At 39.4% G+C, this 27003-nt stretch overlaps 3 non-coding genes across 3 annotated transcripts; 2 read left to right on the top strand and 1 right to left on the bottom strand.

Annotated features, from left to right (window-relative positions):
- Nucleotides 1-601: 601 nt before the first annotated feature.
- On the top strand, nt 602-673 carry trnad-guc (transfer RNA aspartic acid (anticodon GUC)). Its single transcript has one exon. It is a non-coding gene; the product is annotated as a tRNA-Asp (tRNA).
- A 1258-nt stretch (nt 674-1931) lies between these two features.
- On the top strand, nt 1932-2003 carry trnad-guc (transfer RNA aspartic acid (anticodon GUC)). Its single transcript has one exon. It is a non-coding gene; the product is annotated as a tRNA-Asp (tRNA).
- A 296-nt stretch (nt 2004-2299) lies between these two features.
- On the bottom strand, nt 2300-2372 carry trnaf-gaa (transfer RNA phenylalanine (anticodon GAA)). Its single transcript has one exon. It is a non-coding gene; the product is annotated as a tRNA-Phe (tRNA).
- Between the last annotated feature and the right edge of the window lie 24631 nt (nt 2373-27003).

The raw sequence follows: 27003 nt of genomic DNA, 5'->3' as shown, positions 1-27003 counted from the left end.
AATTATAGAGGGAAACAAAGAGAAAGAATAAGAAACAAACTCCAGTGAGGGAGGCCAGACCCTGGTAGAAGTAGAAAAGCTGAATGCAGGAACAATGTGAGAGTAGAACCCCCCGAGCAGTTGAGGGGGAAAGAGGCCTCTGTAATGAGGTTTGAATCCTTTCTTTTATAATGGACGTTTATCTCACAGAAGTGTTGCAACTGATCAATCAGTTTCTCCTTTGAGGTTTATGCTTTTTCCAGATAAAACCATTGATACAAGAATGCAGGCCTCTCTTGCCTTGGCACTTCAGGCCATTTGTTGGCCTTTTTGAGACCTGGTAATTGTTCTTGCCTGTGAGGGGGAGGTCAGTTTCCAGATAAAGCATAGGTCTTTGTTAACAAACCAAAAATTGCATTTACACAGTCCAAACAGCTTTGCCGAAACCCAGGATTGAACCAGGGACCTTTAGATCTTCAGTCTAACGCTCTCCCAACTGAGCTATTTCGGCTCACCCCTCATACCTACTATGAAATCAATCTAAATGTCACAAACCACTGTTGCAAGAAACAAACATGCTTGAAGTTCTAAAGACCTATGATAACAAAGAAGCAGGGCCAGCTCCTCGTTAGTATAGTGGTGAGTATCCCCGCCTGTCACGCGGGAGACCGGGGTTCGATTCCCCGACGGGGAGGCGATGCTTTTGTGTTTTTTATTTGCCATTAGAGATTACCTTGATCTCCATTAAAAAAAAAAATCATGTTTTTGAACACAATTAGATTTCTGTTTATTGAACCCAAAGGTTTATGCTTTTTCCAGATAAAACCATTGATACAAGAATGCAGGCCTCTCTTGTCTTGGCACTTCAGGCGTTTTTGTTGGCTTTTTTGAGACCTGGTAATTGTTCTTGCCTGTTTTTATGGAACTAATATATGTAAAATTGTTCCATTGTAACAAAAGAACCCAAAATAGACACAAAAAAATTAATTATAGAGGGAAACAAAGAGAAAGAATAAGAAACAAACTCCAGTGAGGGAGGCCAGACCCTGGTAGAAGTAGAAAAGCTGAATGCAGGAACAATGTGAGAGTAGAACCCCCCGAGCAGTTGAGGGGGGAAAGAGGCCTCTGAATGAGGTTTGAATCCTTTCTTTTAAAATGGACGTTTATCTCACAGAAGTGTTGCAACTGATCAATCAGTTTCTCCTTTGAGGTTTATGCTTTTTCCAGATAAAACCATTGATACAAGAATGCAGGCCTCTCTTGTCTTGGCACTTCAGGCCATTTTTTGGCTTTTTTGAGACCTGGTAATTGTTCTTGCCTGTTTTTATGGAACTAATATATGTAAAATTGTTCCATTGTAACAAAAGAACCCAAAATAGACACAAAAAATAAATTATAGAGGGAAACAAAGAGAAAGAATAAGAAACAAACTCCAGTGAGGGAGGCCAGACCCTTGTAGAAGTAGAAAAGCTGAATGCAGGAACAATGTGAGAGTAGAACCCCCCGAGCAGTTGAGGGGGAAAGAGGCCTCTGTATGAGGTTTGAATCCTTTCTTTTATAATGGACGTTTATCTCACAGAAGTGTTGCAACTGATCAATCAGTTTCTCCTTTGAGGTTTATGCTTTTTCCAGATAAATCCATTGATACAAGAATGCAGGCCTCTCTTGTCTTGGCACTTCAGGCCATTTGTTGGCCTTTTTGAGACCTGGTAATTGTTCTTGCCTGTGAGGGGGAGGTCAGTTTCCAGATAAAGCATAGGTCTTTGTTAACAAACCAAAAAATGCATTTACACAGTCCAAACAGCTTCAGTCTAACGCTCTCCCAACTGAGCTATTTCGGCTCATACCTCATACCTACTATGAAATCAATCTAAATGTCACAAACCACTGTTGCAAGAAACAAACATGCTTGAAGTTCTAAAGACCTATGATAACAAAGAAGCAGGGCCAGCTCCTCGTTAGTATAGTGGTGAGTATCCCCGCCTGTCACGCGGGAGACCGGGGTTCGATTCCCCGACGGGGAGGCGATGCTCTTGTGTTTTTTATTTGCCATTAGAGATTACCTTGATCTCCATTAAAAAAAAAATCATGTTTTTGAACACAATTAGATTTCTGTTTATGGAACCCAAAGGTTTATGCTTTTTCCAAATAAAACCATTGATACAAGAATGCAGGCCTCTCTTGTCTTGGCACTTCAGGCCATTTGTTGGCTTTTTTGAGACCTGGTAATTGTTCTTGCCTGTGAGGAGGAGGTCAATTTCCAGATAAAGCGTAGGTCTTTAACAAACCAAAAAATGCATGTACACAGTCCAAAGAGCTTTGCCGAAACCCGGGATTGAACCAGGGACCTTTAGATCTTCAGTCTAACGCTCTCCCAACTGAGCTATTTCGGCTCATACCTTCTAGCCCTTTCACTTGGCACTAGGTGTTTATTCATGTACAAGGGCCTGCCTTCCACAGTTGGGTTTTTGCTCATGCCTAAACAGAAGATATTATCTGATATTGTGTGCTAAATAAGTGGATTGCTTATTAAATGAGGATTTGGCTTAATAAATTCAGTGAAGAAATATAATTTAGTAAGGCACAATTGACTTTAGTTCACATCTTAATTGACTACGAAATCAATCTAAATGTCACAAACCACTGTTGCAAGAAACAAACATTCTAGAGGGAAACAAAGAGAAACAATAAGAATCAAACTCCAGTGAGGAAGGACAGAGCCTGGAACAATAAGAAAAGACAAATGAATGAACAATGTGAGAGTAGTACCCGGACGGAGCCCTCTGAATGAGGTTTGAACTTGTTTTTTGAACTTATCTGATGTTAGATGGACATTAACAGTCATGGCACAATAGATTTTAAATGATTGAACAGGTTCTAGTTCATAAACACAATAAGAATTCTTTTTATGGAACTAATATATGTAAAATGGTTCCATTGTAACAAAAGAACCCAAAATAGACACAAAAAATAAATTATAGAGGGAAACAAAGAGAAAGAATAAGAAACAAACTCCAGTGAGGGAGGCCAGACACTGGTAGAAGTAGAAAAGCTGAATGCAGGAACAATGTGAGAGTAGAACCCCCCGAGCAGTTGAGGGGGAAAGAGGCCTCTGAATGAGGTTTGAATCCTTTCTTTTATAATGGACGTTTATCTCACAGAAGTGTTGCAACAGATCAATCAGTTTCTCCTTTGAGGTTTATGCTTTTTCCAGATAAAACCATTGATACAAGAATGCAGGCCTCTCTTGTCTTGGCACTTCAGGCCATTTGTTGGCTTTTTTGAGACCTGGTAATTGTTCTTGCCTGTGAGGGGGAGGTCAGTTTCCAGATAAAGCATAGGTCTTTGTTAACAAACCAAAAATTGCATTTACACAGTCCAAACAGCTTTGCCAAAACCCTGGATTTAACCAGGGACCTTTAGATCTTCAGTCTAACGCCCTCCCAACTGAGCTATTTCGGCTCATACCTCAGACCTACTATGAAATCAATCTAAACGTCACAAACCACTGTTGCAAGAAACAAACATGCTTGAAGTTCTAAAGACCTATGATAACAAAGAAGCAGGGCCAGCTCCTCGTTAGTATAGTGGTGAGTATCCCCGCCTGTCACGCGGGAGACCGGGGTTCGATTCCCAGACGGGGAGGCGATGATTTGTGTTTTTTATTTGCCATTAGAGATTACCTTGATCTCCATTAAAAAAAAAATCATGTTTTTGAACACAATTAGATTTCTGTTTATGGAACCCAAAGGTTTATGCTTTTTCCAGATAAAACCATTGATACAAGAATGCTGGCCTCTCTTGTCTTGGCACTTCAGGCCATTTTTTGGCTTTTTTGAGACCTGGTAATTGTTCTTGCCTGTTTTTATGGAACTAATATATGTAAAATTGTTCCATTGTAACAAAAGAACCCAAAATAGACACAAAAAATAAATTATAGAGGGAAACAAAGAGAAAGAATAAGAAACAAACTCCAGTGAGGGAGGCCAGACCCTGGTAGAAGTAGAAAAGCTGAATGCAGGAACAATGTGAGAGTAGAACCCCCCCGAGCAGTTGAGGGGGAAAGAGGCCTCTGTATGAGGTTTGAATCCTTTCTTTTATAATGGACGTTTATCTCACAGAAGTGTTGCAACTGATCAATCATTTTCTCCTTTGAGGTTTATGCTTTTTCCAGATAAAACCATTGATACAAGAATGCAGGCCTCTCTTGTCTTGGCACTTCAGGCCATTTGTTGGCTTTTTTGAGACCTGGTAATTGTTCTTGCCTGTGAGGGGGAGGTCAGTTTCCAGATAAAGCATAGGTCTTTGTTAACAAACCAAAAATTGCATTTACACAGTCCAAACAGCTTTGCCAAAACCCTGGATTTAACCAGGGACCTTTAGATCTTCAGTCTAACGCCCTCCCAACTGAGCTATTTCGGCTCATACCTCAGACCTACTATGAAATCAATCTAAACGTCACAAACCACTGTTGCAAGAAACAAACATGCTTGAAGTTCTAAAGACCTATGATAACAAAGAAGCAGGGCCAGCTCCTCGTTAGTATAGTGGTGAGTATCCCCGCCTGTCACGCGGGAGACCGGGGTTCGATTCCCAGACGGGGAGGCGATGATTTGTGTTTTTTATTTGCCATTAGAGATTACCTTGATCTCCATTAAAAAAAAAAATCATGTTTTTGAACACAATTAGATTTCTGTTTATGGAACCCAAAGGTTTATGCTTTTTCCAGATAAAACCATTGATACAAGAATGCTGGCCTCTCTTGTCTTGGCACTTCAGGCCATTTTTTTGGCTTTTTTGAGACCTGGTAATTGTTCTTGCCTGTTTTTATGGAACTAATATATGTAAAATTGTTCCATTGTAACAAAAGAACCCAAAATAGACACAAAAAATAAATTATAGAGGGAAACAAAGAGAAAGAATAAGAAACAAACTCCAGTGAGGGAGGCCAGACCCTGGTAGAAGTAGAAAAGCTGAATACAGGAACAATGTGAGAGTAGAACCCCCCGAGCAGTTGAGGGGGAAAGAGGCCTCTGTATGAGGTTTGAATCCTTTCTTTTATAATGGACGTTTATCTCACAGAAGTGTTGCAACTGATCAATCAGTTTCTCCTTTGAGGTTTATGCTTTTTCCAGATAAAACCATTGATACAAGAATGCAGGCCTCTCTTGTCTTGGCACTTCAGGCCATTTGTTGGCTTTTTTTGAGACCTGGTAATTGTTCTTGCCTGTGAGGGGGAGGTCAGTTTCCAGATAAAGCATAGGTCTTTGTTAACAAACCAAAAATTGCATTTACACAGTCCAAACAGCTTTGCCAAAACCCTGGATTTAACCAGGGACCTTTAGATCTTCAGTCTAACGCCCTCCCAACTGAGCTATTTCGGCTCATACCTCAGACCTACTATGAAATCAATCTAAACGTCACAAACCACTGTTGCAAGAAACAAACATGCTTGAAGTTCTAAAGACCTATGATAACAAAGAAGCAGGGCCAGCTCCTCGTTAGTATAGTGGTGAGTATCCCCGCCTGTCATGCGGGAGACCGGGGTTCGATTCCCAGACGGGGAGGCGATGATTTGTGTTTTTTATTTGCCATTAGAGATTACCTTGATCTCCATTAAAAAAAAAAATCATGTTTTTGAACACAATTAGATTTCTGTTTATGGAACCCAAAGGTTTATGCTTTTTCCAGATAAAACCATTGATACAAGAATGCTGGCCTCTCTTGTCTTGGCACTTCAGGCCATTTTTTGGCTTTTTTGAGACCTGGTAATTGTTCTTGCCTGTTTTTATGGAACTAATATATGTAAAATTGTTCCATTGTAACAAAAGAACCCAAAATAGACACAAAAAATAAATTATAGAGGGAAACAAAGAGAAAGAATAAGAAACAAACTCCAGTGAGGGAGGCCAGACCCTGGTAGAAGTAGAAAAGCTGAATGCAGGAACAATGTGAGAGTAGAACCCCCCGAGCAGTTGAGGGGGAAAGAGGCCTCTGTATGAGGTTTGAATCCTTTCTTTTATAATGGACGTTTATCTCACAGAAGTGTTGCAACTGATCAATCAGTTTCTCCTTTGAGGTTTATGCTTTTTCCAGATAAAACCATTGATACAAGAATGCAGGCCTCTCTTGTCTTGGCACTTCAGGCCATTTGTTGGCCTTTTTGAGACCTGGTAATTGTTCTTGCCTGTGAGGGGGAGGTCAGTTTCCAGATAAAGCATAGGTCTTTGTTAAGAAACCAAAAATTGCATTTACACAGTCGAAACAGATTTGCCGAAACCCGGGATTGAACCAGGGACCTTTAGATCTTCAGTCTAACCCTCTCCCAACTGAGCTATTTCGGCTCATACCTCATACCTACTATGAAATCAATCTAAATGTCACAAACCACTGTTGCAAGAAACAAACATGCTTGAAGTTCTAAAGACCTATGATAATGCAGAAGCAGTGCCAGCTCCTCGTTAGTGTAGTGGTGAGTATCCCCGTCTATCACGCGGGAGACTGGGGTTTGATTCCCTGACGGGGAGGCGATGCTATCGTGTTTTTTATTTGCCATTAGAGATTACCTTGATCTCCATTAAAAAAAAATTCATGTTTTTGAACACAATTAGATTTCTGTTTATGGAACCCAAAGGTTTATGCTTTTTCCAGATAAAACCATTGATACAAGTATGCAGGCCTCTCTTGTCTTGGCACTTCAGGCCATTTGTTGGCTTTTTTGAGACCTGGTAATTGTTCTTGCCTGTGAGGAGGAGGTCAATTTCCAGATAAAGCGTAGGTCTTTTAACAAACCAAAAATTGCATGTACACTGTCCAAAGAGCTTTGCCGAAACACGGGATTGAACCAGGGACCTTTAGATCTTCAGTCTAACGCTCTCCCAACTGAGCTATTTCAGCTCATACCTTGTAGCCCTTTCACTTGGCACTAGGTGTTTATTCATGTACAAGGGCCTGCCTTCCACAGTTGGAATTTTGCTCATGCCTAAACAGAAGATATTATCTGATATTGTGTGCTAAATAAGTGGATTGCTTATTAAATGAGGATTTGGCTTAATAAATTCAGTGAAGAAATATTATTTAGTAAGGCACAATTGACTTTAGTTCACATCTCAATTGACTATGAAATCAATCTAAATGTCACAAACCACTGTTGCAAGAAACAGACATTCTAGAGGGAAACAAAGAGAAACAATAAGAATCAAACTCCAGTGAGGAAGGACAGAGCCTGGAACAATAAGAAAAGACAAATGAATGAACAATGTGAGAGTAGTACCCGGATGGAGCCCTCTGAATGAGGTTTGAACTTGTTTTTTGAACTTATCTGATGTTAGATGGACATTAACAGTCATGGCACAAAAGATTTTAAATGATTGAACAGGTTCTAGTTCATAAACACAATAAGAATTCTTTTTATGGAACTAATATATGTAAAATGGTTCCATTGTAACAAAAGAACCCAAAATAGACACAAAAAATAAATTATAGAGGGAAACAAAGAGAAAGAATAAGAAACAAACTCCAGTGAGGGAGGCCAGACACTGGTAGAAGTAGAAAAGCTGAATGCAGGAACAATGTGAGAGTAGAACCCCCCGAGCATTTGAGGGGGAAAGAGGCCTCTGAATGAGGTTTGAATCCTTTCTTTTATAATGGACGTTTATCTCACAGAAGTGTTGCAACTGATCAATCAGTTTCTCCTTTGAGGTTTATGCTTTTTCCAGATAAAACCATTGATACAAGAATGCAGGCCTCTCTTGTCTTGGCACTTCAGGCCATTTGTTGGCTTTTTTGAGACCTGGTAATTGTTCTTGCCTGTGAGGAGGAGGTCAAATTCCAGATAAAGCATAGGTCTTTGTTAACAAACCAAAAACTGCATTTTCACAGTCCAAACAGCTTTGCCGAAACCCGGGACCTTTAGATCTTCAGTCTAACGCTCTCCCAACTGAGCTATTTCGGCTCATACCTCAGACCTACTATGAAATCAATCTAAATGTCACAAACCACTGTTGCAAGAAACAAACATGCTTGAAGTTCTAAAGACCTATGATAACAACGAAGCAGGGCCAGCTCCTCGTTAGTATAGTGGTGAGTATCCCCGCCTGTCACGCGGGAGACTGGGGTTCGATTCCCCAACGGGGAGGCGATGCTCTTGTGGTTTTTTTTTGCCATTAGAGATTACCATGATCTCCATTAAAAAAAAATTCATGTTTTTGAACACAATTAGATTTCTGTTTATGAAACCCAAAGGTTTATGCTTTTTCCAGATAAAACCATTGATACAAGAATGCAGGCCTCTCTTGTCTTGGCACTTCAGGCCATTTGTTGGATTTTTTGACACCTGGTAATTGTTCTTGCCTGTTTTTATGGAACTATTATATGTAAAATTGTTCCATTGTAACAAAAGAACCCAAAATAGACACAAAAAATAATTTATAGAGGGAAACAAAGAGAAAGAATAAGAAACAAACTCCAGTGAGGGAGGCCAGACCCTGGTAGAAGTAGAAAAGCTGAATGCAGGAACAATGTGAGAGTAGAACCCCCCGAGCAGTTGAGGGGGAAAGAGGCCTCTGAATGAGGTTTGAATCCTTTCTTGTATAATGGACATTTATCTCACAGAAGTGTTGCAACTGATCAATCAGTTTCTCCTTTGAGGTTTATGCTTTTTCCAGATAAAACCATTGATACAAGAATGCAGGTCTCTCTTGTCTTGGCACTTCAGGCCATTTGTTGGCTTTTTTGAGACCTGGTAATTGTTCTTGCCTGTGAGGGGGAGGTCAGTTTCCAGATAAAGCATAGGTCTTTGTTAACGAACCAAAAATTGCATTTACACAGTCCAAACAGCTTTGCCAAAACCCGGGATTGAACAAGGGACCTTTAGATCTTCAGTCTAACGCTCTCCCAACTGAGCTATTTCGAATCATACCGCATACCTACTTTGAAATCAATCTAAATGTTACAAACCACTGTTGCAAGAAACAGACATGCTTGAAGTTCTAAAGACCTATGATAACAAAGAAGCAGAGCTAGCTCCTCGTTAGTATAGTGGTGAGTATCCCCGCCTGTCACGCGGGAGACCGGGGTTCGATTCCCCGATGGGGAGGCGATGCTCTTGTGTTTTTTATTTGCCATTAGAGATTACCTTGATCTCCATTAAAAAAAAAAATCACGTTTTTGAACACAATTTGATTTCTGTTTATGGAACCCAAAGGTTTATGCTTTTTCCAGATAAATCCATTGATACAAGAATGCAGGCCTCTCTTGTCTTGGCACTTCAGGCCATTTGTTGGCTTTTTTGAGACCTGGTAATTGTTCTTGCCTGTGAGGAGGAGGTCAATTTCCAGATAAAGCGTAGGTCTTTAACAAACCAAAAATTGCATGTACACAGTCCAAAGAGCTTTGCCGAAACCTGGGATTGAACCAGGGACCTTTAGATCTTCAGTCTAACGCTCTCCGAACTGAGCTATTTCGGCTCATACCTTGTAGCCCTTTCACTTGGCACTAGGTGTTTATTCATGTACAAGGGCCTGACTTCCACAGTTGGGTTTTTGCTCATGCCTAAACAGAAGATATTATCTGATATTGTGTGCTAAATAAGTGGATTGCTTATTAAATGAGGATTTGGCTTAATAAATTCAGTGAAGAAATATAATTTAGTAAGGCAGAATTGACTTTAGTTCACATCTCAATTGACTATGAAATCAATCTAAATGTCACAAACCACTGTTGCAAGAAACAGACATTCTAGAGGGAAACAAAGAGAAACAATAAGAATCAAACTCCAGTGAGGAAGGACAGAGCCTGGAACAATAAGAAAAGACAAATGAATGAACAATGTGAGAGTAGTACCCGGACGGAGCCCTCTGAATGAGGTTTGAACTTGTTTTTTGAACTTATCTGATGTTAGATGGACATTAACAGTCATGGCACAATAGATTTTAAATGATTGAACAGGTTCTAGTTCATAAACACAATAAGAATTCTTTTTATGGAACTAATATATGTAAAATGGTTCCATTGTAACAAAAGAACCCAAAATAGACACAAAAAATAAATTATAGAGGGAAACAAAGAGAAAGAATAAGAAACAAACTCCAGTGAGGGAGGCCAGACCCTGGTAGAAGTAGAAAAGCTGAATGCAGGAACAATGTGAGAGTAGAACCCCCCGAGCATTTGAGGGGGAAAGAGGCCTCTGAATGAGGTTTGAATCCTTTCTTTTATAATGGACGTTTATCTCACAGAAGTGTTGCAACTGATCAATCAGTTTCTCCTTTGAGGTTTATGCTTTTTCCAGATAAAACCATTGATACAAGAATGCAGGCCTCTCTTGTCTTGGCACTTCAGGCCATTTGTTGGCTTTTTTGAGACCTGGTAATTGTTCTTGCCTGTGGGGAGGAGGTCAATTTCCAGATAAAGCATAGGTCTTTGTTAACAAACCAAAAACTGCATTTTCACAGTCCAAACAGCTTTGCCGAAACCCGGGACCTTTAGATCTTCAGTCTAACGCTCTCCCAACTGAGCTATTTCGGCTCATACCTCATACCTACTATGAAATCAATCTAAATGTCACAAACCACTGTTGCAAGAAACAAACATGCTTGAAGCTCTAAAGACCTATGATAACAAAGAAGCAGGGCCAGCTCCTCGTTAGTATAGTGGTGAGTATCCCTGCCTGTCACGCGGGAGACTGGGGTTCGATTCCCCAACGGGGAGGCGATGCTCTTGTGGTTTTTTTTTGCCATTAGAGATTACCATGATCTCCATTAAAAAAAAATTCATGTTTTTGAACACAATTAGATTTCTGTTTATGAAACCCAAAGGTTTATGCTTTTTCCAGATAAAACCATTGATACAAGAATGCAGGCCTCTCTTGTCTTGGCACTTCAGGCCATTTGTTGGCTTTTTTGACACCTGGTAATTGTTCTTGCCTGTTTTTATGGAACTATTATATGTAAAATTGTTCCATTGTAACAAAAGAACCCAAAATAGACACAAAAAATAATTTATAGAGGGAAACAAAGAGAAAGAATAAGAAACAAACTCCAGTGAGGGAGGCCAGACCCTGATAGAAGTAGAAAAGCTGAATGCAGGAACAATGTGAGAGTAGAACCCCCCGAGCAGTTGAGGGGGAAAGAGGCCTCTGAATGAGGTTTGAATCCTTTCTTGTATAATGGACATTTATCTCACAGAAGTGTTGCAACTGATCAATCAGTTTCTTCTTTTGAGGTTTATGCTTTTTCCAGATAAAACCATTGATACAAGAATGCAGGTCTCTCTTGTCTTGGCACTTCAGGCCATTTGTTGGCTTTTTTGAGACCTGGTAATTGTTCTTGCCTGTGAGGGGGAGGTCAGTTTCCAGATAAAGCATAGGTCTTTGTTAACAAACCAAAAAATGCATTTACACAGTCCAAACAGCTTTGCTGAAAACCGGGATTGAACCCGGGACCTTTAGATCTTCAGTCTAACGCTCTCCCAACTGAGCTATTTCGGCTCATACCTTGTAGCCCTTTCACTTGGCTCTAGGTGTTTATTCATGTACAAGGGCCTGCCTTCCACAGTTGGGTTTTTGCTCATGCCTAAACAGAAGATATTATCTGATATTGTGTGCTAAATAAGTGGATTGCTTATTAAATGAGGATTTGGCTTAATAAATTCAGTGAAGAAATATAATTTAGTAAGGTACAATTGACTTTAGTTCACATCTTAATTGACTATGAAATTAATCTAAATGTCACAAACCACTGTTGCAAGAAACAGACATTCTAGAGGGAAACAAAGAGAAACAATAAGAATCAAACTCCAGTGAGGGAGGACAGAGCCTGGAACAATAAGAAAAGACAAATGAATGAACAATGTGAGAGTAGTACCCGGACGGAGCCCTCTGAATGAGGTTTGAACTTGTTTTTTGAACTTATCTGATGTTAGATGGACATTAACAGTCATGGCACAATAGATTTTAAATGATTGAACAGGTTCTAGTTCATAAATACAATAAGAATTCTTTTTATGGAACTAATATATGTAAACTGGTCCCATTGTAACAAAAGAACCCAAAATGGACACAAAAAATAAATTATAGAGGGAAACAAAGAGAAAGAATAAGAAACAAACTCCAGTGAGGGAGGCCAGACCCTGGTAGAAGTAGAAAAGTTGAATGCAGGAACAATGTGAGAGTAGAACCCCCCGAGCAGTTGAGGGGGAAAGAGGCCTCTGAATGAGGTTTAAATCCTTTCTTTTATAATGGGACGTTTATCTCACAGAAGTGTTGCAACTGATCAATCAGTTTCTCCTTTGAGGTTTATGCTTTTTCCAGATAAAACCATTGATACAAGAATGCAGGCCTCTCTTGTCTTGGCACTTCAGGCCATTTGTTGGCCTTTTTGAGACCTGGTAATTGTTCTTGCCTGTGAGGGGGAGGTCAGTTTCCAGATAAAGCATAGGTCTTTGTTAACAAACCAAAAAATGCATTTACACAGTCCAAACAGCTTTGCCGAAAACCGGGATTGAACCTGGGACCTTTAGATCTTCAGTCTAACGCTCTCCCAACTGAGCTATTTCGGCTCATACCTTGTAGCCCTTTCACTTGGCTCTAGGTGTTTATTCATGTACAAGGGCCTGCCTTCCACAGTTGGGTTTTTGCTCATGCCTAAACAGAAGATATTATCTGATATTGTGTGCTAAATAAGTGGATTGCTTATTAAATGAGGATTTGGCTTAATAAATTCAGTGAAGAAATATAATTTAGTAAGGTACAATTGACTTTAGTTCACATCTCAATTGACTATGAAATTAATCTAAATGTCACAAACCACTGTTGCAAGAAACAGACATTCTAGAGGGAAACAAAGAGAAACAATAAGAATCAAACTCCAGTGAGGAAGGACAGAGCCTGGAACAATAAGAAAAGACAAATGAATGAACAATGTGAGAGTAGTACCCGGACGGAGCCCTCTGAATGAGGTTTGAACTTGTTTTTTGAACTTATCTGATGTTAGATGGACATTAACAGTCATGGCACAATAGATTTTAAATGATTGAACAGGTTCTAGTTCATAAATACAATAAGAATTCTTTTTATGGAACTAAATTAGATTTCTGTTTATGAAACCCAAAGGTTTATGCTTTTTCCAGATAAAACCATTGATACAAGAATGCAGGCCTCTCTTGTCTTGGCACTTCAGGCCATTTGTTGGCTTTTTTGACACCTGGTAATTGTTCTTGCCTGTTTTTATGGAACTATTATATGTAAAATTGTTCCATTGTAACAAAAGAACCCAAAATAGACACAAAAAATAATTTATAGAGGGAAACAAAGAGAAAGAATAAGAAACAAACTCCAGTGAGGGAGGCCAGACCCTGATAGAAGAAGAAAAGCTGAATGCAGGAACAATGTGAGAGTAGAACCCCCCGAGCAGTTGAGGGGGAAAGAGGCCTCTGAATGAGGTTTGAATCCTTTCTTGTATAATGGACATTTATCTCACAGAAGTGTTGCAACTGATCAATCAGTTTCTCCTTTGAGGTTTATGCTTTTTCCAGATAAAACCATTGATACAAGAATGCAGGTCTCTCTTGTCTTGGCACTTCAGGCCATTTGTTGGCTTTTTTGAGACCTGGTAATTGTTCTTGCCTGTGAGGGGGAGGTCAGTTTCCAGATAAAGCATAGGTCTTTGTTAACGAACCAAAAATTGCATTTACACAGTCCAAACAGCTTTGCCAAAACCCGGGATTGAACAAGGGACCTTTAGATCTTCAGTCTAACGCTCTCCCAACTGAGCTATTTCGGCTCATACCTTGTACCTACTATGAAATCAATCTAAATGTCACAAACCACTGTTGCAAGAAACAAACATGCTTGAAGTTCTAAAGACCTATGATAACAGAGAAGCAGGGCCAGCTCCTCATTAGTATAGTGGTGAGTATCCCTGCCTGTCACGCGGGAGACCGGGGTTCAATTCCCCGACGGGGAGGCGATGCTCTTGTGTTTTTCATTTGCCATTAGAGATTACCTTGATCTCCATTATAAAAAAAATCATGTTTTTGAACACAATTAGATTTCTGTTTATGGAACCCTAAGACTTAAAATTGTTCCATTGTAACAAACGAATCAAAATTAGCGACAAAGAAAAATTCTAGAGGGAAACAAAGAGAAAGAATAAGAATCAAACTCCAGTGAGGAAGGACAGAGCCTGGAACAATGAGAAAAGACGAATGAATGAACAATGTGAGAGTATTACCCGGACGGAGCCCTCTGAATGAGGTTTGAACTTGTTTTTTGAACTTATCTGATGTTAGATGGACATTAACAGTCATGGCACAATAGATTTTAAATGATTGAAAAGGTTCTAGTTCATAAACACAATAAGAATTCTTTTTATGGAACTAATATATGTAAAATGGTTCCATTGTAACAAAAGAACCCAAAATAGACACAAAAAAATAAATTATAGAGGGAAACAAAGAGAAAGAATAAGAAACAAACTCCAGTGAGGGAGGCCAGACCCTGGTAGAAGTAGAAAAGCTGAATGCAGGAACAATGTGAGAGTAGAACCCCCCGAGCATTTGAGGGGGAAAGAGGCCTCTGAATGAGGTTTGAATCCTTTCTTTTATAATGGACGTTTATCTCACAGAAGTGTTGCAACTGATCAATCAGTTTCTCCTTTGAGGTTTATGCTTTTTCCAGATAAAACCATTGATACAAGAATGCAGGTCTCTCTTGTCTTGGCACTTCAGGCCATTTGTTGGCCTTTTTGAGACCTGGTAATTGTTCTTGCCTGTGAGGGGGAGGTCAGTTTCCAGATAAAGCATAGGTCTTTGTTAACAAACCAAAAAATGCATTTACACAGTCCAAACAGCTTTGCTGAAAACCGGGATTGAACCCGGGACCTTTAGATCTTCAGTCTAACGCTCTCCCAACTGAGCTATTTCGGCTCATACCTTGTAGCCCTTTCACTTGGCTCTAGGTGTTTATTCATGTACAAGGGCCTGCCTTCCACAGTTGGGTTTTTGCTCATGCCTAAACAGAAGATATTATCTGATATTGTGTGCTAAATAAGTGGATTGCTTATTAAATGAGGATTTGGCTTAATAAATTCAGTGAAGAAATATAATTTAGTAAGGTACAATTGACTTTAGTTCACATCTCAATTGACTATGAAATTAATCTAAATGTCACAAACCACTGTTGCAAGAAACAGACATTCTAGAGGGAAACAAAGAGAAACAATAAGAATCAAACTCCAGTGAGGGAGGACAGAGCCTGGAACAATAAGAAAAGACAAATGAATGAACAATGTGAGAGTAGTACCCGGACGGAGCCCTCTGAATGAGGTTTGAACTTGTTTTTTGAACTTATCTGATGTTAGATGGACATTAACAGTCATGGCACAATAGATTTTAAATGATTGAACAGGTTCTAGTTCATAAATACAATAAGAATTCTTTTTATGGAACTAATATATGTAAACTGGTCCCATTGTAACAAAAGAACCCAAAATGGACACAAAAAATAAATTATAGAGGGAAACAAAGAGAAAGAATAAGAAACAAACTCCAGTGAGGGAGGCCAGACCCTGGTAGAAGTAGAAAAGTTGAATGCAGGAACAATGTGAGAGTAGAACCCCCCGAGCAGTTGAGGGGGAAAGAGGCCTCTGAATGAGGTTTAAATCCTTTCTTTTATAATGGACGTTTATCTCACAGAAGTGTTGCAACTGATCAATCAGTTTCTCCTTTGAGGTTTATGCTTTTTCCAGATAAAACCATTGATACAAGAATGCAGGCCTCTCTTGTCTTGGCACTTCAGGCCATTTGTTGGCCTTTTTGAGACCTGGTAATTGTTCTTGCCTGTGAGGGGGAGGTCAGTTTCCAGATAAAGCATAGGTCTTTGTTAACAAACCAAAAAATGCATTTACACAGTCCAAACAGCTTTGCCGAAAACCGGGATTGAACCTGGGACCTTTAGATCTTCAGTCTAACGCTCTCCCAACTGAGCTATTTCGGCTCATACCTTGTAGCCCTTTCACTTGGCTCTAGGTGTTTATTCATGTACAAGGGCCTGCCTTCCACAGTTGGGTTTTTGCTCATGCCTAAACAGAAGATATTATCTGATATTGTGTGCTAAATAAGTGGATTGCTTATTAAATGAGGATTTGGCTTAATAAATTCAGTGAAGAAATATAATTTAGTAAGGTACAATTGACTTTAGTTCACATCTCAATTGACTATGAAATTAATCTAAATGTCACAAACCACTGTTGCAAGAAACAGACATTCTAGAGGGAAACAAAGAGAAACAATAAGAATCAAACTCCAGTGAGGAAGGACAGAGCCTGGAACAATAAGAAAAGACAAATGAATGAACAATGTGAGAGTAGTACCCGGACGGAGCCCTCTGAATGAGGTTTGAACTTGTTTTTTGAACTTATCTGATGTTAGATGGACATTAACAGTCATGGCACAATAGATTTTAAATGATTGAACAGGTTCTAGTTCATAAATACAATAAGAATTCTTTTTATGGAACTAATATATGTAAAATGGTTCCATTGTAACAAAAGAACCCAAAATAGACACAAAAAATAAATTATAGAGGGAAACAAAGAGAAAGAATAAGAAACAAACTCCAGTGAGGGAGGCCAGACCCTGGTAGAAGTAGAAAAGTTGAATGCAGGAACAATGTGAAAGTAGAACCCCCCGAGCAGTTGAGGGGGAAAGAGGCCTCTGAATGAGGTTTGAATCCTTTCTTTTATAATGGACGTTTATCTCACAGAAGTGTTGCAACTGATCAATCAGTTTCTCCTTTGAGGTTTATGCTTTTTCCAGATAAAACCATTGATACAAGAATGCAGGCCTCTCTTGTCTTGGCACTTCAGGCCATTTGTTGGCTTTTTTGAGACCTGGTAATTGTTCTTGCCTGTGAGGGGGACGTCAGTTTCCAGATAAAGCATAGGTCTTTGTTAACAAACCAAAAATTGCATTTACACAGTCCAAACAGCTTTGCCGAAACCCTGGATTTAACCAGGGACCTTTAGATCTTCAGTCTAACGCTCTCCCAACTGAGCTATTTCGGCTCATACCTCAGATCTACTATGAAATCAATCTAAATGTCACAAACCACTGTTGCAAGAAACAAACATGCTTGAAGTTCTAAAGACCTATGATAACAAAAAAGCAGGGCCAACTCCTCATTAGTATAGTGGTGAGTATCTCCGCCTGTCACGCGGGAGACCGGGGTTCGATTCCCCGACGGGGAGGCGATGCTCTTGTGTTTTTTATTTGCCATTAGAGATTACCTTGATCTCCATTAAAAAAAAATCATGTTTTTGAACACAATTAGATTTCTGTTTATGGAACCCAAAGGTTTATGCTTTTTCCAGATAAAACCATTGATACAAGAATGCAGGCCTCTCTTGTCTTGGCACTTCAGGCCATTTTTTGGCTTTTTTGAGACCTGGTAATTGTTCTTGTCTGTTTTTATGGAACTAATATATGTAAAATTGTTCCATTGTAATTAAAGAACCCAAAATAGACACAAAAAATAAATTATAGAAGGGAAACAAAGAGAAAGAATAAGAAACAAACTCCAGTGAGGGAGGCCAGACCCTGGTAGAAGTAGAAAAGCTGAATGCAGGAACAATGTGAGAGTAGAACCCCCCGAGCAGTTGAGGGGGAAAGAGGCCTCTGTATGAGGTTTGAATCCTCTCTTTTATAATGGACGTTTATCTCACAGAAGTGTTGCAACTGATCAATCAGTTTCTCCTTTGAGGTTTATGCTTTTTCCAGATAAAACCATTGATACAAGAATGCAGGCCTCTCTTGTCTTGGCACTTCAGGCCATTTGTTGGCCTTTTTGAGATCTGGTAATTGTTTTTGCCTGTTAGGGGGAGGTCAGTTTCCAGATTAAGCATAGGTCTTTGTTAACAAACCAAAAATTGCATTTACACAGTCCAAACAGCTTTGCCGAAAACCGGGATTGAACCTGGGACCTTTAGATCTTCAGTCTAACGCTCTCCCAACTGAGCTATTTCGGCTCATACATCAGATCTACTATGAAATCAATCTAAATGTCACAAACCACTGTTGCAAGAAACAAACATGCTTGAAGTTCTAAAGACCTATGATAACAAAAAAGCAGGGCCAGCTCCTCATTAGTATAGTGGTGAGTATCTCCGCCTGTCACGCGGGAGACCGGGGTTCGATTCCCCGACGGGGAGGCGATGCTCTTGTGTTTTTTATTTGCCATTAGAGATTACCTTGATCTCCATTAAAAAAAAATCATGTTTTTGAACACAATTAGATTTCTGTTTATGGAACCCAAAGGTTTATGCTTTTTCCAGATAAAACCATTGATAAAAGAATGCAGGCCTCTCTTGTCTTGGCACTTCAGGCCATTTTTTGGCTTTTTTGAGACCTGGTAATTGTTCTTGTCTGTTTTTATGGAACTAATATATGTAAAATTGTTCCATTGTAATTAAAGAACCCAAAATAGACACAAAAAATAAATTATAGAAGGGAAACAAAGAGAAAGAATAAGAAACAAACTCCAGTGAGGGAGGCCAGACCCTGGTAGAAGTAGAAAAGCTGAATGCAGGAACAATGTGAGAGTAGAACCCCCCGAGCAGTTGAGGGGGAAAGAGGCCTCTGTATGAGGTTTGAATCCTCTCTTTTATAATGGACGTTTATCTCACAGAAGTGTTGCAACTGATCAATCAGTTTCTCCTTTGAGGTTTATGCTTTTTTCAGATAAAACCATTGATACAAGAATGCAGGCCTCTCTTGTCTTGGCACTTCAGGCCATTTGTTGGCCTTTTTGAGATCTGGTAATTGTTTTTGCCTGTTAGGGGGAGGTCAGTTTCCAGATTAAGCATAGGTCTTTGTTAACAAACCAAAAATTGCATTTACACAGTCCAAACAGCTTTGCCGAAAACCGGGATTGAACCTGGGACCTTTAGATCTTCAGTCTAACGCTCTCCCAACTGAGCTATTTCGGCTCATACCTTGTAGCCCTTTCACTTGGCACTAGGTGTTTATTCATGTACAAGGGCCTGCCTTCCACAGTTGGGTTTTTGCTCATGCCTAAACAGAAGATATTATCTGATATTGTGTGCTAAATAAGTGGATTGCTTATTAAATGAGGATTTGGCTTAATAAATTCAGTGAAGAAATATAATTTAGTAAGGCACAATTGACTTTAGTTCACATCTCAATTGACTATGAAATCAATCTAAATGTCACAAACCACTGTTGCAAGAAAGAGACATGCTTGATGTCCTAAAGACCTATGATAATACAGAAGCAGTGCCAGCTCCTCGTTAGTATAGCGTTGAGTATCCCCGCCTGTCACGCGGGAGACCGGGGTTCGATTCCCTGACGGGGAGGCGACGCTCTTGTGTTTTTCATTTGCCATCAGAGATTACCTTGATCTCCATTATAAAAAAAAATCATGTTTTTGAACACAATTAGATTTCTGTTTATGGAACCCAAAGATATACAATTGTTCCATTGTAACAAACGAATCCAAATTAGTGACAAAGAAAAATTCTAGAGGGAAACAAAGAGAAATAATAAGAATCAAACTCCAGTGAGGAAGGACAGAGCCTGGAACAATGAGAAAAGACGAATGAATGAACAATGTGAGAGTATTACCCGGACGGAGCCCTCTGAATGAGGTTTGAACTTGTTTTTTGAACTTATCTGATGTTAGATGGACATTAACAGTCATGGCACAATAGATTTTAAATGATTGAACAGGTTCTAGTTCATAAACACAATAAGAATTCTTTTTATGGAACTAATATACGCAAAATTGTTCCATTGTAACAAAAGAACCCAAAATAGACACAAAAAATAAATTATAGAGGGAAACAAAGACAAAGAATAAGAAACAAACTCCAGTGAGGGAGGCCAGACCCTGGTAGAAGTAGAAAAGCTGAATGCAGGAACAATGTGAGAGTAGAACTCCCCGAGCAGTTGAGGGGGAAAGAGGCCTCTCAATGAGGTTTGAATCCTTTCTTTTATAATGGACGTTTATCTCACAGAAGTGTTGCAACTGATCAATCAGTTTCTCCTTTGAGGTTTATGCTTTTTCCAGATAAAACCATTGATACAAGAATGCAGGCCTCTCTTGTCTTGGCACTTCAGGCCATTTGTTGGCCTTTTTGAGACCTGGTAATTGTTCTTGCCTGTGAGGGGGAGGTCAGTTTCCAGATAAAGCATAGGTCTTTGTTAACAAACCAAAAATTGCATTTACACAGTCTAAACAGCTTTGCCGAAACCCAGGATTGAACCAGGGACCTTTAGATCTTCAGTCTAACGCTCTCCCAACTGAGCTTTTTCGGCTCATACCTCATACCTACTATGAAATCAATCTAAATGTCACAAACCACTATTGCAAGAAACAAACATGCTTGAAGTTCTAAAGACCTATGATAACAAAGAAGCAGGGCCAGCTCCTCGTTAGTATAGTGGTGAGTATCCCCGCCTGTCATGCGGGAGACCGGGTTTCGATTCCCTAACGGGGAGGCGATACTATTGTGTTTTTTATTTGCCATTAGAGATTACCTTGATCTCCATTAAAAAAAAATTCATGTTTTTGAACACAATTAGATTTCTGTTTATGGAACCCAAAGGTTTATGCTTTTTCCAGATAAAACCATTGATACAAGAATGCAGGCCTCTCTTGTCTTGGCACTTCAGGCCATTTGTTGGCTTTTTTGAGACCTGGTAATTGTTCTTGCCTGTGAGGAGGAGGTCAATTTCCAGATAAAGCGTAGGTCTTTTAACAAACCAAAAATTGCATGTACACTGTCCAAAGAGCTTTGCCGAAACCCGGGATTGAACCAGGGACCTTTAGATCTTCAGTCTAACGCTGTCCCAACTGAGCTATTTCAGCTCATACCTTGTGGCCCTTTCACTTGGCACTAGGTGTTTATTCATGTACAAGGGCCTGCCTTCCACAGTTGGGTTTTTGCTAATGCCTAAACAGAAGATATTATCTGATATTGTGTGCTAAATAAGTGGATTGCTTATTAAATGAGGATTTGGCTTAATAAATTCAGTGAAGAAATATAATTTAGTAAGGCACAATTGACTTTAGTTCACATCTCAATTGACTATGAAATCAATCTAAATGTCACAAACCACTGTTGCAAGAAAGAGACATGCTTGATGTCCTAAAGACCTATGATAATACAGAAGCAGTGCCAGCTCCTTGTTAGTATAGTGTTGAGTATCCCCGCCTGTCACGCGGGAGACCGGGGTTCGATTCCCTGACGGGGAGGCGATGCTCTTGTGTTTTTCATTTGCCATTAGAGATTACCTTGATCTCCATTATAAAAAAAAATCATGTTTTTGAACACAATTAGATTTCTGTTTATGGAACCCAAAGATATACAATTGTTCCATTGTAACAAACGAATCCAAATTAGTGACAAAGAAAAATTCTAGAGGGAAACAAAGAGAAAGAATAAGAATCAAACTCCAGTGAGGAAGGACAGAGCCTGGAACAATGAGAAAAGACGAATGAATGAACAATGTGAGAGTATTACCCGGACGGAGCCCTCTGAATGAGGTTTGAACTTGTTTTTTGAACTTATCTGATGTTAGATGGACATTAACAGTCATGGCACAATAGATTTTAAATGATTGAACAGGTTCTAGTTCATAAACACAATAAGAATTCTTTTATGGAACTAATATATGTAAAATGGTTCCATTGTAACAAAAGAACCCAAAATAGACACAAAAAATAAATTATAGAGGGAAACAAAGACAAAGAATAAGAAACAAACTCCAGTGAGGGAGGCCAGACCCTGGTAGAAGTAGAAAAGCTGAATGCAGGAACAATGTGAGAGTAGAACCCCCCGAGCAAATGAGGCCTCTGAATGAGGTTTGAATCCTTTTTTTGTATAATGGACATTTATCTCACAGAAGTGTTGCAACTGATCAATCAGTTTCTCCTTTGAGGTTTATGCTTTTTCCAGATAAAACCATTGATACAAGAATGCAGGTCTCTCTTGTCTTGGCACTTCAGGCCATTTGTTGGCTTTTTTGAGACCTGGTAATTGTTCTTGCCTGTGAGGGGGAGGTAAGTTTCCAGATAAAGCATAGGTCTTTGTTAACAAACCAAAAATTGCATTTACACAGTCCAAACAGCTTTGCCGAAACCCGGGATTGAACCTGGGACCTTTAGATCTTCAGTCTAACGCTCTCCCAACTGAGCTATTTCGGCTCATACCTCAGATCTACTATGAAATCAATCTAAATGTCACAAACCACTGTTGCAAGAAACAAACATGCTTGAAGTTCTAAAGACCTATGATAACAAAAAAGCAGGGCCAGCTCCTCATTAGTATAGTGGTGAGTATCTCCGCCTGTCACGCGGGAGACCGGGGTTCGATTCCCCGACGGGGAGGCGATGCTCTTGTGTTTTTTATTTGCCATTAGAGATTACCTTGATCTCCATTAAAAAAAAATCATGTTTTTGAACACAATTAGATTTCTGTTTATGGAACCCAAAGGTTTATGCTTTTTCCAGATAAAACCATTGATAAAAGAATGCAGGCCTCTCTTGTCTTGGCACTTCAGGCCATTTTTTGGCTTTTTTGAGACCTGGTAATTGTTCTTGTCTGTTTTTATGGAACTAATATATGTAAAATTGTTCCATTGTAATTAAAGAACCCAAAATAGACACAAAAAATAAATTATAGAAGGGAAACAAAGAGAAAGAATAAGAAACAAACTCCAGTGAGGGAGGCCAGACCCTGGTAGAAGTAGAAAAGCTGAATGCAGGAACAATGTGAGAGTAGAACCCCCCGAGCAGTTGAGGGGGAAAGAGGCCTCTGTATGAGGTTTGAATCCTCTCTTTTATAATGGACGTTTATCTCACAGAAGTGTTGCAACTGATCAATCAGTTTCTCCTTTGAGGTTTATGCTTTTTTTCAGATAAAACCATTGATACAAGAATGCAGGCCTCTCTTGTCTTGGCACTTCAGGCCATTTGTTGGCCTTTTTGAGATCTGGTAATTGTTTTTGCCTGTTAGGGGGAGGTCAGTTTCCAGATTAAGCATAGGTCTTTGTTAACAAACCAAAAATTGCATTTACACAGTCCAAACAGCTTTGCCGAAAACCGGGATTGAACCTGGGACCTTTAGATCTTCAGTCTAACGCTCTCCCAACTGAGCTATTTCGGCTCATACCTTGTAGCCCTTTCACTTGGCACTAGGTGTTTATTCATGTACAAGGGCCTGCCTTCCACAGTTGGGTTTTTGCTCATGCCTAAACAGAAGATATTATCTGATATTGTGTGCTAAATAAGTGGATTGCTTATTAAATGAGGATTTGGCTTAATAAATTCAGTGAAGAAATATAATTTAGTAAGGCACAATTGACTTTAGTTCACATCTCAATTGACTATGAAATCAATCTAAATGTCACAAACCACTGTTGCAAGAAAGAGACATGCTTGATGTCCTAAAGACCTATGATAATACAGAAGCAGTGCCAGCTCCTCGTTAGTATAGCGTTGAGTATCCCCGCCTGTCACGCGGGAGACCGGGGTTCGATTCCCTGACGGGGAGGCGACGCTCTTGTGTTTTTCATTTGCCATCAGAGATTACCTTGATCTCCATTATAAAAAAAAATCATGTTTTTGAACACAATTAGATTTCTGTTTATGGAACCCAAAGATATACAATTGTTCCATTGTAACAAACGAATCCAAATTAGTGACAAAGAAAAATTCTAGAGGGAAACAAAGAGAAATAATAAGAATCAAACTCCAGTGAGGAAGGACAGAGCCTGGAACAATGAGAAAAGACGAATGAATGAACAATGTGAGAGTATTACCCGGACGGAGCCCTCTGAATGAGGTTTGAACTTGTTTTTTGAACTTATCTGATGTTAGATGGACATTAACAGTCATGGCACAATAGATTTTAAATGATTGAACAGGTTCTAGTTCATAAACACAATAAGAATTCTTTTTATGGAACTAATATACGCAAAATTGTTCCATTGTAACAAAAGAACCCAAAATAGACACAAAAAATAAATTATAGAGGGAAACAAAGACAAAGAATAAGAAACAAACTCCAGTGAGGGAGGCCAGACCCTGGTAGAAGTAGAAAAGCTGAATGCAGGAACAATGTGAGAGTAGAACTCCCCGAGCAGTTGAGGGGGAAAGAGGCCTCTCAATGAGGTTTGAATCCTTTCTTTTATAATGGACGTTTATCTCACAGAAGTGTTGCAACTGATCAATCAGTTTCTCCTTTGAGGTTTATGCTTTTTCCAGATAAAACCATTGATACAAGAATGCAGGCCTCTCTTGTCTTGGCACTTCAGGCCATTTGTTGGCCTTTTTGAGACCTGGTAATTGTTCTTGCCTGTGAGGGGGAGGTCAGTTTCCAGATAAAGCATAGGTCTTTGTTAACAAACCAAAAATTGCATTTACACAGTCTAAACAGCTTTGCCGAAACCCAGGATTGAACCAGGGACCTTTAGATCTTCAGTCTAACGCTCTCCCAACTGAGCTTTTTCGGCTCATACCTCATACCTACTATGAAATCAATCTAAATGTCACAAACCACTATTGCAAGAAACAAACATGCTTGAAGTTCTAAAGACCTATGATAACAAAGAAGCAGGGCCAGCTCCTCGTTAGTATAGTGGTGAGTATCCCCGCCTGTCATGCGGGAGACCGGGTTTCGATTCCCCGACGGGGAGGCGATACTATTGTGTTTTTTATTTGCCATTAGAGATTACCTTGATCTCCATTAAAAAAAAATTCATGTTTTTGAACACAATTAGATTTCTGTTTATGGAACCCAAAGGTTTATGCTTTTTCCAGATAAAACCATTGATACAAGAATGCAGGCCTCTCTTGTCTTGGCACTTCAGGCCATTTGTTGGCTTTTTTGAGACCTGGTAATTGTTCTTGCCTGTGAGGAGGAGGTAAATTTCCAGATAAAGCGTAGGTCTTTTAACAAACCAAAAATTGCATGTACACTGTCCAAAGAGCTTGGCCGAAACCCGGGATTGAACCAGGGACCTTTAGATCTTCAGTCTAACGCTGTCCCAACTGAGCTATTTCAGCTCATACCTTGTAGCCCTTTCACTTGGCACTAGGTGTTTATTCATGTACAAGGGCCTGCCTTCCACAGTTGGGTTTTTGCTAATGCCTAAACAGAAGATATTATCTGATATTGTGTGCTAAATAAGTGGATTGCTTATTAAATGAGGATTTGGCTTAATAAATTCAGTGAAGAAATATAATTTAGTAAGGCACAATTGACTTTAGTTCACATCTCAATTGACTATGAAATCAATCTAAATGTCACAAACCACTGTTGCAAGAAAGAGACATGCTTGATGTCCTAAAGACCTATGATAATACAGAAGCAGTGCCAGCTCCTTGTTAGTATAGTGTTGAGTATCCCCGCCTGTCACGCGGGAGACCGGGGTTCGATTCCCTGACGGGGAGGCGATGCTCTTGTGTTTTTCATTTGCCATTAGAGATTACCTTGATCTCCATTATAAAAAAAAATCATGTTTTTGAACACAATTAGATTTCTGTTTATGGAACCCAAAGATATACAATTGTTCCATTGTAACAAACGAATCCAAATTAGTGACAAAGAAAAATTCTAGAGGGAAACAAAGAGAAAGAATAAGAATCAAACTCCAGTGAGGAAGGACAGAGCCTGGAACAATGAGAAAAGACGAATGAATGAACAATGTGAGAGTATTACCCGGACGGAGCCCTCTGAATGAGGTTTGAACTTGTTTTTTGAACTTATCTGATGTTAGATGGACATTAACAGTCATGGCACAATAGATTTTAAATGATTGAACAGGTTCTAGTTCATAAACACAATAAGAATTCTTTTTATGGAACTAATATATGTAAAATGGTTCCATTGTAACAAAAGAACCCAAAATAGACACAAAAAATAAATTATAGAGGGAAACAAAGACAAAGAATAAGAAACAAACTCCAGTGAGGGAGGCCAGACCCTGGTAGAAGTAGAAAAGCTGAATGCAGGAACAATGTGAGAGTAGAACCCCCCGAGCAAATGAGGCCTCTGAATGAGGTTTGAATCCTTTTTTTGTATAATGGACATTTATCTCACAGAAGTGTTGCAACTGATCAATCAGTTTCTCCTTTGAGGTTTATGCTTTTTCCAGATAAAACCATTGATACAAGAATGCAGGTCTCTCTTGTCTTGGCACTTCAGGCCATTTGTTGGCTTTTTTGAGACCTGGTAATTGTTCTTGCCTGTGAGGGGGAGGTAAGTTTCCAGATAAAGCATAGGTCTTTGTTAACAAACCAAAAATTGCATTTACACAGTCCAAACAGCTTTGCCGAAACCCGGGATTGAACAAGGGACCTTTAGATCTTCAGTCTAACGCTCTCCCAACTGAGCTATTTCGGCTCATACTTCATACTTACTATGAAATCAATCTAAATGTCACAAACCACTGTTGCAAGAAACAAACATGCTTGAAGTTCTAAAGACCTATGATAACAGAGCAGCGGTGCCAGCTCCTCATTAGTATAGTGGTGAGTATCCCTGCCTGTCACGTGGGAGATCGGGGTTCAATTCCCTGACGGGGAGGCGATGCTCTTGTGTTTTTCATTTGCCATTAGAGATTACCTTGATCTCCATTATAAAAAAAATCATGTTTTTGAACACAATTAGATTTCTGTTTATGGAACCCAAAGGTTTACAATTGTTCCATTGTAACAAACGAATCCAAATTTGTGACAAAGAAAAATTCTAGAGGGAAACAAAGAGAAAGAATAGGAATCAAACTCCAGTGAGGAAGGACAGAGCCTGGAACAACAAGAAAAGACGAATGAATGAACAATGTGAGAGTAGTACCCGGACGGAGCCCTCTGAATGAGGTTTGAACTTGTTTTTTGAACTTATCTGATGTTAGATGGATATTAACAGTCATGGCACAATAGATTTTAAATGATTGAACAGGTTCTATTTCATAAACACAATTAGATTTCTTTTTATGGAACTAATATAT

Source organism: Denticeps clupeoides, chromosome 3 (assembly GCF_900700375.1).
Source record: "Denticeps clupeoides chromosome 3, fDenClu1.1, whole genome shotgun sequence".
Classification (NCBI taxonomy): Eukaryota; Metazoa; Chordata; class Actinopteri; order Clupeiformes; family Denticipitidae; genus Denticeps; species Denticeps clupeoides.
Note: the sequence above shows the minus strand (reverse complement) of the source record. Positions and strands in the feature narration are given on the sequence as shown.